Source organism: Phalacrocorax aristotelis, chromosome 3, assembly GCF_949628215.1.
Source record: "Phalacrocorax aristotelis chromosome 3, bGulAri2.1, whole genome shotgun sequence".
In the NCBI taxonomy this organism is placed as follows: domain Eukaryota; kingdom Metazoa; phylum Chordata; class Aves; order Suliformes; family Phalacrocoracidae; genus Phalacrocorax; species Phalacrocorax aristotelis.
In genome coordinates this window covers 72,204,559-72,218,970 of record NC_134278.1, presented here as the reverse complement: position 1 = coordinate 72,218,970, position 14,412 = coordinate 72,204,559, and the positions used below count along the sequence as shown (strand labels likewise).

Sequence of the window (14,412 nt, the reverse complement as noted above, 5' to 3'; positions counted from 1 at the left end):
AAATTAAGATTAGTGGAAAGATGAATTGGTGTTTGGAGATTACTTTCTGTTCTCTTACCAGACTGATGGGTACTAGCCCAATTGCTAACAAAGGAGTAGTTTGTCTTAACTCTTTGGAGATTCATTGAAAGCTTAGAATTAAATATATATGACCTTCATATTAATTCAGTACTTCAGGCTATATTTTAATCACAAAATGATAGAAGACCAAGGATTATAGAAGGTGCCTAAAGCCAGCTAAGTGTTTAAAGGCTCAAATATCTTTAAATGTGTGTCTGGAAGTGGTAGGCTTGAGAAACCATCTTTTTATGGTTTCTGTAAGCAATATTGGTATGGTTAGATACTTCTTGACGGTAGCTATAGCAGTGGTCACTTTATTTATAACTAGGAACATGCTATTTGGCTGTTAGCACTAGAGTTCAGCAGTCATTCTGCTAGTTCATATAACTGGAAATAGTAGAGTGCCAATCTAACAGTCCCCTCCTGTTAACAAGGCAAATACATCCCCAGTTTGTGCTCCTCCCCTGCGTATGGGCTTCTGTTGGCACTTCTTAGGTCCCTCTTCTAGCCAGCTCAATTTGCGAGACTAATTCAGGTTCCCTCTCACCCACCAAAAAATAACTTTCTGCTGTACTAGCAGATGGAGTTGCTTCTTTGAAGTGTCCAGTGAGCAGAAGAACCAGAGAAAAATTGCAATGGAGGAGAAAAGAGAGCAAGACCTCTTCCGGTAGGTGGCAGCAGCAACCTGTGGAACTGGGCTGAATTGGGGGTGTGAGGGGACAGAAAAATGAGGGCAAATATATGATGAGTAGATGAAGAAAGCTCACTTAAGAGAACTTGCTAGCTTTTAATAAACAATGTCCTGTTAAAGGATTTATCTCATAACTCGGTCTGTGAAAGTTGTTGTGATGCAGAACCCTTAACTTGGGGACACTTACCAAAAGAGCTCTGCAGTGGTATTTAGAAAGGAATGCCTCTGAGTGACAGCAAGCTGTTTTTGTTAGCTCAGCTGGCTGTTGTAGGGTAGCTGAGAAGGCAGATTAATTTAGGTGCATCTGTGTTATTTAAGTCTTACCATATCATTATGATAAGAGGAAACATGCATTTTTAAATAATGCAGTTTACTTTTTGTGCATAAACAGGCAATACTTGGTGTTGGGTGATATATTTGGGCACATCAAATTTCATGACCCTTACTGGGTCTTACACAACTGTGATAAGGTGTGAGAACAAGCACCTAAATAAAGCTTTATGTTCATGGGCTCCCACACACTACAGTTTAACTGTGAATTTTTCAAAATTTGCAATGCAGCAGAGTATTGCAGTGAAACCTGACCCCTGAAGAGGTGTGTTCAGACCAGATGAGAAACCAGGCTACTGTCCCAGGACTTAAGTGTGGTGTTTCCTTTACTACATAGACTATTAATGGAGTTATACTACAGGCCAACCAGTAGTTTGAGATCATTTGATCTAGGTCTGACAAATACAATCTCCTTATTATTTTGTGCCTGTTAACTGCTGAAGTGCACGCTTCTGGCTAGCATTTTTGTCTGAAAGGATTTGGAATTGCCCAACCTTTACTTCTGGGAGGATAAGCATCTATAGCGGGATAAATTGTATTCAAGTATTATTGTTTCTGGTTTGTTATATTGTAGTATCTGTTGGAAGTTTAATAAAAGATCAGAATACTAAACAAGATCTGTTGCTCATGATGCATCTCTGAGAAGTGCCCTCTGCCCAGCAGTGGCTGGAAAGAGCAGTGTATTCTTGGCATTAATATGGATTCAGAATAATGTTTAAGACTCATTCTTTAATTACAGCATTCGTCCCTTAATTCTAAACCGTACTTTGAATTAAATCTGATGATAAACATCTGAAGTTAACGGGTGACAAAATACATTTATTTCCTCATACTCTAAGTTGATAGCATTAAAATGTCTCATGAATGCTTTGAAGCAAAATCATAGAAAGAAACTGCATAAGTTGGACTTAGCTGTTGGGTATATTTTCAATTTAAACATTTTAAAAGATACATTTGATTTATTAACTTTCCTGAGATGTGTACAGAAACTTACCTAAGTGTGAAGCATGTGTGAATAAGATATGAACTTAATAGACCGTTCCCAAAATTAGGTGGTACTTTTCTTTTAAGTAAAAGCATATACTTGTTTTCAGGTATTAACTGCAGTCCTTTCAAAAACTGCTGTAGCGAGGAGGAAGATTATTATGTGCCAGGGATACTGTTTTTGAACATGGCTGAGACACAGGTGTGTGCTCCCTATGTCTTGCATGCCATGCTAATATGATATAAGCCAGCTTCTGTTCGGAAGCCTTATCCATGTAGTGCTAAATCTGAGCAGTCTGTATGCCAATAGCTCTTGTCCCCAAGAGTAGAAAGCATTTATATCAATAGAGCACAACCAGCAAGGGTTCATACCTTTTCATGGCCTTGTAGACATGTTGATCCTTCAGACTGAAAAACTTGGAGTAGTAAAGCAGATCACTAACAGAAAGGCTTGTCCTATTGCTGCTGAAGGTTAAAAATCTTATCAAGGAGGTAGGATGTAGCCCTTGTACAAACAGGGTAGCTGGTATTGTGAGATGAGGTTTTTTAGTCTTGTTACTTTATCATAGCACAGAAAATGTGCTTACACATAAAGGTGCTGTAAACAGATATTACTGTCCTAGCTTACAGTTTATTTTCCCCTCCTTTTCCATTGCCCAGGATTTGGTAAGAGAACAAATGCAATAGCATCTTGCCCATTTGCCTGAAGGGCAGAGATCCAATACCAGGTTTTGTGTGCGAACTAGCGAAAGAAACAGTAAATGGTAGAATACACTTGTTCTGCATAAACAGGGGAGTGATGATGGGGTGGGGGGAGGAAGTGGGGCAGTTTGCAACTTCTGTTTTAAAAAATAATAGTTTCTAAGAGAATTTCTTATAGCCCTTGCATAGTATTTCCTGAAAAGTGGGTGGAAGCATCCTGTGTGCTTTTTTTTTTTTTAAAATGTTTGTGAGGTAGTATTCTTCTCTCTTATTCTGCAATGTTTGGGTAATGCACTTGATCAGGGAATGCCAAAGGTGTAGTTTCATGAGCATTTCTTTCCAAGTCAGCACCAGCATGAGCTGCCCTGACCTTAGCTTCTTATTCTTGCGTTGCCCCTCAGTTGCACTAGTATAACTAGTTAATGTTCCAGGTGGCTATGCAGCAAAGCAGATTGTGGAATTTACCATCAGAAAAATATTATTTTTAACCTGGATCGATTCCCTGACTGGCCTCACTGCTCAGCTGCACAAACAGTTGTGCCCGCACAGCTGAGGATGAGGACTGCTTAAGCTGGTACTGCAGTGGAAAAAGTGTTGTGAAACTATAGCCTATGGCTTAATCTGTGTATTCTAGGTGTGTTGCTGGTACTATGCTGGCAAAATGTTACACAGATGCAGCTTTCATCAATATAGCTTATTTTGATTGTGGAATGGAGAAAAGGATAATTGTGGGTTTTGCTCTGATATTTCTCTGTCACAGTATATAATATATACAACATGAGTCTGTCAATCCTGTATTAAAAAAATCATTATTCTTTGCATAAACTGATTTGAACTACTATGGATCATTACAAAATGGAAAAACTATAAAGTCATGGCATCCTCTGTTTATTTGTGCTGTCTACTTGGAATACGTGTAATGTTGAGATAGTTGCTTCCATCTTTTACTGCATCAGAATTCCTGCAGACGATGGAAGATTAATAGCAATCTTTATATTTGAAGGTGAGGGCAACAGGAAGTCTTACAAGAAATTAAATTCACAATTCTTAAGTAGATACAATAAGAAGCTAAATGCTCTGAAAAAGAGGTTTAGGATTTCAGGGGATAATATGGAATTTCTTAATAATTCCCCTTTTTTTGTCACTGGACACTTAGGAAGGCGGTTATGTAGCTGTGGGTCCACTTGGAAAAGAAAGCATCAAAATGTTTTGATTCTTTGTCCAGAAACCTGGGATTTCCTGCTACTTGGCAAATTTCCTGCACTCAGGCAATTAGATTTTCTAATTTTTTTTCTGATATGGTTCTATCATTTTAGGTGTCAGTTTACTTTCAGTTGTCAGTCTCATGCTATAAATGGGGGGGAGGAAAAGGCATGTATTCTCCCGTACTTGGAGTAGTTAAAGAATTTGAGGGTTTTTTTATGCTTTGCTTTTAAATTTGTAATTCTGCATATTGCTACATGTACTATACAGTGAAGAATAATTTAAAACTGTTGTCACATTTCTTTGTATTCAGATACCATTCAGCTACGGTGGGCTTCCTTCAATCACACTTGACTAATAGTATATTTGTAGGATTTAAAAAATACTACAGTATTTCATATTTTTTACTAAGCTGATAAATATCTACGCTCATATGTGACTATAAAGCAGTTTCATTTATTTCACTTGGTAATTAATGTTTGGAATGCCTTTTGCCCCATTCAATTTCCAAATGTCAGTCTGGAATGGGCTTTGTACGACAGGGACAATGAGAAGTCTAAGGTTGTGAAACAAACTACTGTTCTAAACGCTTTTATCAAATGTTGCTTATCATGTAATGCTAACACGAAACAATTACAAATCGATTGAGAAATGTAACATAGTGTTACAGTAGAAATGTGTGCTTTGCATATTCCTTTTAAGTGTTCATTATCCCTGTGGCAACAACTGGAAAGAGCTTTTTCTAATTATGCAAAGTTTAAGGTTTCATTAAAATGGAGGGGGGGGGAAGCAGCTTCTAGATTTTGTGGCTTGGAAAGGAAACGCAAATCTGTTCTTTGTAGACAGTTTTTTGCTGACTCTTTGTAGCTTTCCTAAGCACTGAAGAGAAATTCTAATATGTGGGTAAACTTACTGATCTGCGTAAGAGCAAAATCACCAAAATCACTGTTATTTAAAAAATTTATGCAATAGTTCAGAAGCTATAAAGAAAACTTGCAGAATTTCTTCTAAAGGTGAAAAAGGCATATGGGCAACTCATTTCACCATAACACTGGTTTCCCTTCCTCTTGAATATATAAGGAATAAATTTCTAACTTCCAGTGTTGTTTGTGACTTTTCTTTATAGAATTTTAAGTTAGAACAACTGTGTTTTGTCTCTTTAATGATATAAATTGAGATACGAGGAATACTTTTTTAAAAGGCAAGTTATATTTATTGTTGTAGCATTCAAGTAATTTATTGTTAAATTTTACTATGAAACATTATAGTGGATAGACTATATTTGAATCTGCTATACATAATTTTGCTGTTAACCCAGGCCTAGGAGCATTTAATAATTCTTCATTCTAAATTCATATAACTGAAATGGCACTGTTCATGGTAGATTTTGTTGTTTGAGAGCATGTTGGTTTGGTTTTTTTCCTGAAAGATATGGGCCTGTAGCTTGCCTCTCAGGTTGGTGGTATTGGTATTGACATTTAGTTTTGATTTGGCTGGAGCAATCAAACCTGTTAGGACTCACTGGTAAAAAGGGAATGAGCTGTAGCTGACACAATGTGAATACATCAGAATGTATTTTAACATTGTGCAATGGAATGGCTGTGGGTTCATTAGTTTTAAATTATTTATGATAACCTGTGTTGCATTATGGCAAATTCAGTGGATTCTGTGGAAGATTTGCTTTGTGTTTTGCATTCTTCATTGGATGCTGTTTGTGGCCAGTATCGCTAAGCGTCTCTTACAGGGACTAAAATTAGTCATGTACTTTAACCTATATAGCTCTCATTGATGTAAAAGGGAACAGTATGGTCAAAATTCATGCTGCAGTGTCTCGAAAATTTGTCCAGTTGTGATTAGGTGGATATCATTACACACCAATCTACCAAGCTGCTGTATCTATCCCCTGTGGCTCCCAAAGGGATGGTTAAGATGTCTTGGTCAGTCTCATTCATTAATACTATCATACCAGGGGGTGAGAGGCCTCATCACCTGCAGGCTGGGCTAGGTTCCAGGGGTGCCTGGAATTTTATGCAGTTTGATTCCCTCAGTGGCCCAGTCACTAGAACTGCTGCATTTTTAAAACATGTAAGGGTACACTGACAGTGTCAGAATAAGGATGTGACATTTCCAATGACAGATTACTGACTTCTTTACAGCTTAAACATACCTTTAAGGGCAAGATAGAAAGACATTTAACCTCAAAGGAGGTGTAGTCTTTCAATATTATTTCATAGGCTGTTGTCTTTGCTTTTGTTCTGAGGACTTTTCATGTAATGACCAAAAGTGATTGCATGTCTGTCTGTCTCAAGACTAAATCAGTAGGCTTTCTGGAAGAGCTGTAGGATAAGAGGAAGCCACAGCATTTCAAAACATTTTTAATCCTTTTTTTCCACATAAGGAATTAACTATACCACCTCATTTGAAGTAACTAACCATTCATTTGCAACATGGTGGTAACTTTTATTTAATGGAAAGTGTAGCAGTTTCCATTCCTTGTTGGAAAGAAGCAGCTTTTCAAGGCAGCGGGGAGAAAATGAAGTTTAAAAGTCCATCTGAAACCTTTTGGTTTTGGTTTGGTGTTTTTTTTTTTTTTTCCCTTAGGTTCATAATGACTGGTGCCAGTAACAAGTCAGAGTAGCTCTCTTTGATATCTATATGCTCTTTCACTTACAAGGTTTATTGTTCTCTTAGTCAATAGATGACCATCCTGCATTAATCTACAAAGACAGAGCAAGATCTGCCAGCTGCTATGACATGGGAAGATGTGGGGCTTTATAATTTTTTCTGAACTTGAGTATATGATCTTGAAAAAGGTTTTCCACTGTCTATACTGGCATCTAAAACTTTCCTGCTGTGAAAATATTGTTAGCAGTGGCTTTGACTTTTGGCATTAAGAAGTTTGGCATTTTAAAATTTGAATTTCAAATATTTAAATGGGTTCTCTGTGATGTCTAGAGAGGACATTTGCCTGGGCTAGAAAGAAGTCTTACTCAAATAGAACTAAATTCCGCTGAAACCTGTAAGGTCTCTGGAAAAAAGATTTGGGGCTCACGTAAGCTACTGATTTAAGGATCTGCACAGAGCCCAGCTGTAGCAGATAAATACCTGGCACAGAGGTTTGAATTTAATTTGGGCTCAACATCACAAAATGCGTTGAGGCTTATTTTTCCTATAGCTCTTCCTCATAGCACATTCAGCCCCTTAACTTCCATTTTCCTCTGTGTGTTTTTTCCCCACTTCAGTTTTCTGAGTAGGCAGCTGTCAAACTGAATGCTTTTCTCCAGGTTCTGCAGGGGGGGTGTGTGTTCACAAAATAATCAAAGTACATTCAAATGTTGGAAGTATTATACATCTAAAACTAGAGGAAAAGTATTTCTATACTAATTATTATATTTTGCAAAGTACTTCCCAGTGTGTCAGTCTTCTCAAAGCACAGGCAAAAGGGCTTTTCAGGATGAAGATAGGAAGGACCATAGCCAGCATGTTGTAGGATATGATTATTCCTTCTCTTCAGCATTTGTGGGCATGCATCTGACAGGCTGTTTTGAGCCTGCCTCTGCAAAAAATGCTGACAAACTGGAGCAAGTTCAGCTGAGGGCAACTGAGATGGTTAGTGATATATGTGGAAAGGCTGAGGAAACTCATCTTTGATGTGGAGAAGAGAGAGCTAAAGGTGGTCTTAGGTTGTTTTAATGGGAATTACGGGCAAGATGGGGGAGGCATACTCTTCTCGGGTGGTGAGCGAAACAACAAGACGTAAGTCATGGATGGCAACAAGGGAAATCCCAATTAGACATAAAGAGAAAGTTCTTTGTAGTGGGGTTGATTAAGCACTGGTGGAGGTTTTCCAGAAACCTAGTGGATTCTTCATCCTTGGGGATTTTCAGAATCTGGCTGGCCAAGGCCCTGTGCACCTAAAGCTGAAGTTAGTCCTGCTTTGAACAGGTGCGTGGGGCTGTTGACTTCCAGAAGTCCCTTCCAACCTAAATTTTTCACTGATTCTATGAAAATTGAGCTGTTCTTTATCACAGAGTAATCCAGAGTTGTAGGTCCAAGTTTAGAAAACATTCCAGATCAGTACTGTTTTATCAGGGGTGCTGCTGGAGGTGGTTTGAGACAGAGAATTCTTAGATTATATAATTCCAGCCTGTTTGAGGCTGCATAAATTGAGACTAGTGCTTCCTAGAGTATGTTTTTACATGTTTCTTAGAAATGTTTTTGGTTTGTTTATTTTTTTAGGCAGTCACTGCTCTTATGCACCTATTCTAGTTGTAGAATTGGTTTAATATGCAATCCCACAGGGGGGTAATAGGAGTGGAATATACAAATGCTTGCAGTAATACCACTGATCCAATGCTGGCTGCTAAAATAATACAATACATGGCTCATAACTCACTACCCAGATTCAGCTTTTGGTCTAGCTATGCTTACAGGGTCTGTAATTCAGATTCTTACTTACAGTTCTTGGAAAGTGGGTGTAATTTATGTCAGTCTCTTTCATTGTTCCTCTCAGTTTAGCGGTGAAATCTTAGATTTGAGAATAATGCAATTCCAGACTCTTTGCACAGTAGGATCTTCCAGTGTGCCCTAGTATCTGCTGGATGTGATATGGGTGAATGTACCTAAGGCGGTTTGAGCTTATGTGGCAGCTTGTTGCTGCTGAAGGATAAAGAATAATTCAGCAAAAGGAAAGATATTGTTTTCTACCAGGTTAATCACCTGAATGTGACCTGGAGAAGAGGTCAACAAATGTTAATGCTAGAGGAAGAAAGATGGCAGAACTGCAGTGTCTGGGAGCAGAGTGGAGGACGGAAAAATATGTTCTCTCACTGAAGCTTTCCATCTTCTCAGCTTTCTTATGTAGTTTCACCCTAAATCTCTAAGCACTTCATCAGTAAAGGAGCATACAATGTTGACTGTTACTGCCAGACAATTAACTTGCAGTGCAGATCTCGCATCTCGTAGGGGATCTCAAGTCTTCTAATAGGGGAAGATCCGCTTAACAACCTTATCCTCGCAGTGAGCGAGAATAGCGATAGTGGACTCATTGTTCCTCATAAGCAGTCTGGATACTGAAGCTAACAAAAAACCCCATGAACCCCAAAAAAACACCAAACAACCCAACAAAAAACAACCTTTCCTGGCTAAGGTAGCTTGTGCTCTGGACTTGTACTACAGGAGGCAGCTGACAGATCTAATAATGTTAGTGCTGGAGCTTCATTGGTTGCACCTGCAACAATGAGTGGCCTTTGAACTTGATTTGAAAAGGTTCATAGATATTTTTGGCATATATATTCAGAGGATTTTTCTTCTACTCCTTCTCCAAAAACAAAGTAGGCTAGATTGTTAATTCTGAAATTACTTTGAAGAGTTGAAAATCAGAAAACTCTTAGGTGACTGACTAGCCAGCTTTTATTTGTATTGAAGCCAGTAGATTTTAGTTTAAATATTTTGAAGAAGTGTTTTCTTTTTAGGGGGAGGGAGAGTTAATGAAAGGCCTTAAATAATTTGATTTGGTAAAACTTGAGATTACTATTTTGCATTAGTAATGTCAGATAAATGCTGTTATTTAATTAACAAAGAACAGGAAAGCTATGAATCTTCAGGAGGAGCATGATGAATATTACCTGTTGGGGTCCTTAATCTGAATGAGCACAACTCTCTTCTTAGTGACTGATTTTTTTTTCTTTTTCCATGCATAATGTTTTTACCATAAATCATTCTCTTGGTTTGGCAGTCTGAATTATAAGAAGAGTCCTGCTTTTCACGTGTTATCATCAGTGTCTTTACCATCCTGGACTGATGATTTAAGTTACTTTATTTTTAGGTTATTTTAATTGATCTGATTGAAATTATTTGCTCTTGAAATAAGAATATATAAAAAGTCACTTTCTGCACACACAGCATGAGCTGAGAGCACTTTCTGAAAGGAGCATGTGGAAAGTAGAGGGAATACTTGGAGTTACTCTCAAACTTTTTGGATTCCTTGTGGCTTTTTGTGACACATGCATTCAATACTTGGTGAATGCCAGAGAAAGTGTAACTTGATCATTGAGCCACGTTTGGTAAATCCTAGTTTTGTGGGGACAGCCTGTTCTGTCCGTAGGGGGAAGCTTGCTGCCAAAATCTAAAAGCTTTCTTTTTTATTTCATTCTCCATTCTTTTGCTCTAGACTACTGAAATACAGATATGGTTACTTGTGACACTAACAGCATCTCTGTGTTAGTTGTTGTAGTGTTGGTCAATAAGTTTTCAAACTATACTTGTGGACATCTGGCTAAATAGTTACTTTGAGAAAATATTTTAATAAATGATTTTGTAAAACTCAGATATATGATCAGTGAAACATTAAAATCTGATGTGATGCCTGTACCCTGCTGCTGCTTAGCAACTGTTTGAATACTTTCTCAAGTCTGGTCTATATGAAATAGATCTATTTGTTCTCGTTTGATGCTTTCTTTAGGTCCAAAGCTACTTCAAATTTCTCTGTAAATGGTATATTTTAAAAACAATTAGCTAGTCTTCAGCACATAACTTACACTGCAAGTAAGGTTGAAAACACTAGCTGAAAGCTCTTTAAGTGTTAAATTTGTGTTCCTTCCATTTGGATTATAAATGAGAATAAAGTACCTGTTCTGCTAGACATACTTTTTAAAAACATTCCTAAAGCTTATTTCTTTGGCACTAAATAGTATTTTTTTTTTCCTCTAGGGAAGCACATGAGGGAAGAAAGCAAGCATTAGCATTCTGTGAAATAGTTTTTCATCTTCAGATCGTAGTTCTGAGAACGATTTTTAGCTGGCACAGCTTCTACCAGCCTCTGTGCTCCAGTTGGCACAAGCATTTGATTGGCAGAGTGGTGAACAAGGCTGGGAAACTGATTTAGGTTAAAATTAACCTAGCCCAAAAAAATGGGATTACTAAGTCTAAGTCTAAGACATATTCTGAATGAGTAATCTAATTTTTTTCATACAAGTGCTTGCTCAATGGAGAAAGGGGAAGTGCCAGCCCAGGTACTAACGGAGGGAAAAGCAGGATCTTTCTCTTGAGAGAACCTGGACCTCAGACTGTCCTAAATGCCTTTTGTCCTAACCATCATACCATGCCTGGTATAAATCCACTTAAATCACACATAGCAGTAATTTTGATGTTAGGGCTTCATAAGGAAACTTTGATATACCAGGTGTGATAATTCCACAGTATAATATTAATTGGTTAATTAATGATACTGACTTACAAATGTAAGTTAGGCAACCTAAACTTCACTTATCTTCATTGAAACATGAGTGAAAGGATTTGGTTTGTAATCAGGGCTTAAACTGTGGGTATGAATTCAGTAGCTTGAAAAACAAAAACCTGTGTGGTGAGGACTACGCATGACTACAACTACTAGTTGTGTGGCGTCATGACTGCATGTGGCAACTAGGAGGAAGCAAAACAGCTCATTCCTTTCTCTTTTGGTGCAGTGCACTAACAGTCCAAACGCACAGCTATGGGTTCATGATGATCCATTTTAATTCTCTGAGCAATGGCTTTCATGTAAATGGGATCACAAATTCTACCACTAAGAGCTTCAAACCACTATGTGGTGTATAATGTATGTTTTTTTCAGGGAGGTAACTGCTCATTCAGTAAAGGAGAGAACACTAAACATGATGTGATGAATTTATTTTGCTCATAAATCATGCAGTTAGTAACTGGTAATAGCTTACAGACTTGCTCAAAATACTATTGCTCAAGCTATCCCTGGTATCTTTGCTTTTCTCTAAGCAGATAACCCCTCTAAAGCCAGTAGTACTGCTCAGGAATTTTTCACTTCCATAACTTTTCTTTTGAGTGGTGTTGTGTATAAACCAGGCATTCTCAAAGTAGTCTGTGAATCATGGTGAAATGCTCCATGAATGTGGCTTCAGCAAGCTGAAAGGCTGGGGGGGCGGTGTCTGTGTGCACGTTGTATGCTAGTGCTGACAGTTCCTGGTTGTGTGACTGCCATAGATCTGAAAGCCCTTGCTATACATTTTTGCAAAATGTTACTATTAGTCAAGTACTTGCTTAGCATATGGGGAATCACAGATTTTGACCCTATGACCTGGAAAAACTCTTGTTGTTTCACAAGTTAGAATTGCTGCTATGTTTTAAAATGAGATCAGCAGAGAGACTGTTGATAAGACTGTTTGGAAGATATCACAGTTTGTAAGTGTAGCGTTTTGCCTAGCAAAACACAAAGGAAAGATGATGAATGAACTGGAGTATGATAAGAAGAGAGAAATTGTCTTTTTGGTTGCGTTCCATTGTGCTAAAATCAGTGTGAGCAATTCTATTCCTGGCATTACTGTGGAGTTACTGCATGATGTTAGGCAGATCTTGAGTGATGTGCGTGAGAATACATGTTGCATGGTTTAATTGTGATGTTACTAATTTTTTACTCTTAACTTCCCAGTGCTTGATTTTTTTTTTCCTTTTTGGAAACTTCTTTTTTTCTTTTTATGTGGATGTGTATTTAAAGTCTGTACTGAGATAAGTCACCATTAATATAGTCTGCAGTAGATGTATCAACTGTTGAACACTACACATCAATTTAAGAAACAAAGAATAACTAATTAAAAGTGAGATATATTTAAAGTACTATTTCTGGAGCTTGGCTGCCATAAATTTAAGGGTAATTCAATCGTATCATAAGTAACGCAGAGTAGCACAACTAGATTTAATTCACCTTTGCTACATTCATGCTTTTTTGAGGCCTTTTATTCAGTTATTGCATTAGTCTGACTTTGTTTGTAGGATATGAACGGTACGTAATGTGGCTGAGGGTGGAGACCCAGCAGGAACATTCTTCATAGCAATTTTATTGTTCATAGTAAGCTTATTATAGCAGGAAATGAGAATTTTAAAGACTTTTTAAAATTTGTTGTTATTCTAAAATACATGTTGTCAGAAGCTCATTTTTTTTTAATTCAGTAATGAGAATTCCTCAAGCTAGACACCTCTCTTGCTTGCCCTGTGAAATGCTATTGCATCTCATTGGCTGAGTTAGAAACTTAGTAAAGTAAGTTTCCTTCCTAATTGTATGGCTTGAGGAGGTTTTGGTACTGTGCCATGACAACTGCATTCAAAAGCATTAGCATTATTGTTGCCCTTGCTGCAGTAGTAACAACCCTTAGAGCAACAGAATAAATGAAGGATGGAGAGATCTCTGACTGGTTGACTCTATTCTGGGAACATTACAAAGAAAACAAGGTTCTTCGAAGTCTTAGAGTAGAGTTGGTAGTTCCCTCCAAATCAGTTTTCCAGACCTAGCATTTTTATTTCTCCAGCTTCTGCTTATGGCCTTATATCCTTTATATTCCCTTACACCCTTATATCTACCCTTATATTTCATCCTCAGGAAAAGGATTGAACTGTCAACCTTTAGACCACCACTGCCACTCTTACCAGTAACTCATGTGGGGCTGTACTGATACATTCTGAATTTGTTTAATCTTCTTAAACCATAGCTAGATTTACCCACTTTCCTGGTTTAATCAGATTCAAAAGACATAAAGGGAATGGGGGCCGGGGGAAAGACCATACTTGCTGACGGTGAACATCTTCCAAATAGGAACATGTAAGTTTTGGTTTGAATTTTAGAGAACTGGAGAGAGTGTCAGAGGTGCAACTCGTCCTGAACTTGAAACACGTTCTCACCTTTGTTTCTTTCTATAGTCATATAAACATTTGAGGTTTGACAAAAAGAACAGGAGTGGGGGGGAAGCAATGAGATGTGGAAGAAGGGGATAAATCATAGCCTATATTTTGGAGGTGAATGAAATGACATTTTATATATTGTGGCTTGGCTTTTCTCCATTCTTCCCTTCCCCTCAGCCCCATCCTGGCTAGGTCAGTTTCTTAAAGATGAGACCAGGTTTTATTGGAGTAGGACTTTCAGATCTTTGCTTCCTGCATCTTTGTTTCCTGACAGTGGACACCACTGTCTTGCTGGGCCATGTTGCAGTGGCCAGCTTGTGCCAAAGTGAGTCACTGTCTAGACTGGGGTTGCACAACTAAGGAAATAAAAATTTAAGTTAAAAAAGCAAAAAATGGAGACTCACTTAATGAAATCAGGGAAATAACTGGAAAAAACCTTCCTCATAAAACCAGGAAATAGCCTGTGTATTATGTGTTGCCTAAGAAAGAGAGGTGCAAATGGCTTCTGATTTTTTTCCATAAATTAATGTTTTCAGTCAAAGCAGCAAGAAAGCTTCACCTTAATTTTTAAAAATGTTTGGGGTGAGCTTCATTCTTTCAGAAAATCTCACTGTTAATACAGTAGGTAGGCTATAACAACATTTTAGGCCAATATTATAAGGAAGCCATTTCTTTCCTCTAAGGAAAAATATCACACATGGATTAGAAAAAAGGACGCAGCATAGAATGTGAATAAAAACAATTAACATACCTTGTTA

At 37.8% G+C, this 14,412-nt stretch overlaps 1 protein-coding gene across 3 annotated transcripts in view; it reads left to right on the top strand.

Moving 5' to 3' along the window:
• Positions 1 to 14,412, top strand: part of TAB2 (TGF-beta activated kinase 1 (MAP3K7) binding protein 2) — a 67,933-nt gene that overhangs the window by 18,511 nt on the left and 35,010 nt on the right. Inside the window, exon 1 of one of the 3 annotated variants that reach the window (XM_075087971.1) lies at positions 638 to 727. The exons of the other annotated variants lie outside the window; for them this stretch is intronic. The gene's annotated coding sequence lies outside the window, so the exon portion shown is untranslated. Of the gene's footprint in view, positions 1 to 637; positions 728 to 14,412 lie in introns of those variants that run through there. 3 annotated transcript variants of the gene reach the window in all.